At 36.1% G+C, this 1,747-nt stretch overlaps 1 protein-coding gene across 3 annotated transcripts in view; it reads right to left on the minus strand.

Moving 5' to 3' along the window:
* The window catches only part of LOC106868722 (GATA zinc finger domain-containing protein 14), a 172,544-nt gene that overhangs the window by 81,758 nt on the left and 89,039 nt on the right, over positions 1 to 1,747 (minus strand). The window lies entirely within an intron of this gene.

The raw sequence follows: 1,747 nt of genomic DNA on the forward strand, positions 1-1,747 counted from the left end.
GTGTGTGTGTGTGAGTGTGTGTGTGGTTACATGTTGGTTTTCTTAATGCTGCCTATTATCTCTGTGTGTGGTTATTGTCCAAAATCGAAGAAAAGTTTCCAGCGCAATATTTTAATTTTTTAGTTTCTATTGTTTTGCTTTTTGTTATTTTTCCAGGTCACTCCTGACTGAGCAGGTCTATAAATAAAAGTATTCCACTGCTAACCATCCTATGTTTTTGTTTATGTATGTGTGTGCGTATGTATGTACGTACATACATACATACATACATACATACGCACATAAGTACATACACACTTACATACATACATACATACATACATACATACATACACAAAAGATAGGATGGTTAGAAGTGGAATACTTTTATTCATAGTCCTGTTCGGTCAGGGGCCATCTGGAAAAATAGTGAGTGTGTGTGTATTAAGCTTACATTTTTCAATGTAACCGTTGTAGTTTAAGCTGACAGCAGGCTTGCATTTGAGAGAGATCTACCTGCTATTTCTAGAAAGTCAAATGAACTTGGTAGAAAAATCTTAGAACAGTTGCCGAGTAAATCAAGTAAATCCGTGTAAATCCGTAAATCAAAGCTGGCATGTAAGTAAATAAACAAATGAAAGAATAAATAAATAAAAATGCTTTGTAGTATTTTGTTTCATCCCTTTAATATTTTCGATTGATAAAAATTTACCAATCAATTAGTGATGTCGATTAAATCGGTTATTATTTTTACCCAAGAGGTGATCTCATTCTGCTGGGTAGTGAATGCTATACTTTAATCGGTTACATCTATTAGAAATCAAACTCAGCAAGGGCCTCACTTTGATTTTTGCCTGATTGACTTTGACAGACGCAGTACCAGTAATATATAAAGTACATTTCGATTTTCCATACCATCGTCACATCAGAATTGGTGTCATGAGCCAAAGTTATAAATAATTATTGAATTATCTTACTGAGGATGCGCAATTGGCAGAATCGTTAGCGCGTCGGAAAATACCTTGAAGGATTTGTTGTGGATCTTTATGATCTGGATTCCTTCCCCTCTGGTATCAACAGATTTGCCTTTCAACTTTTCACGAGTTCATAAGCTGAAGTACCAATGAAGTACCGGAGTGGGCTTTATGCTATCAACTAACACATTACATATATGAATATAAATATATATTTATATATATATATGTGTGTGTGTGTGTGTGTGTGTGTGTGTGTGTGTGTGTGTGTGTGGGTGTGTGTGTGTGTGTGTCCGAGCGTTAGTTCGCATATGGATGTATATGTGAACCAGCATGTATGTGTACGTATAGGCCGAATCATAAAGGTCAGCTAAGAACAATCGCATGTGTAACCAACTATGAATAACAAATCAACAGTACAAAGAAATCAAATGTTAATTCCTGGCAACCACTTTCACAGTAACAGAATCACCATCCCACTACATTTACATATTCAAAACAGTTTGCCTCGGTCCTTCAACAACAACACACCCTGATAAGCTCAGTAATTACTGCTTAATTCAGGCCGCGACAGACTGAGAGACTGTTGTTTAAACCGAGAATTTGAACTTACGGAGACAATATTTACATATCACCTGAGGAAACACTACTAGATCTCATAATGCAGGGAAGCGGTTGCATAATCATGTACCTGCATGTCTGGAGAATTACGCTGCGCAGAAACAACTGTAGTAGTTAAAAAATAAATGTCCACCCGTACTTCTTGTTGACTCTAATATTTTCAATGATATATA

This window comes from Octopus bimaculoides, chromosome 13, assembly GCF_001194135.2.
Source record: "Octopus bimaculoides isolate UCB-OBI-ISO-001 chromosome 13, ASM119413v2, whole genome shotgun sequence".
Classification (NCBI taxonomy): domain Eukaryota; kingdom Metazoa; phylum Mollusca; class Cephalopoda; order Octopoda; family Octopodidae; genus Octopus; species Octopus bimaculoides.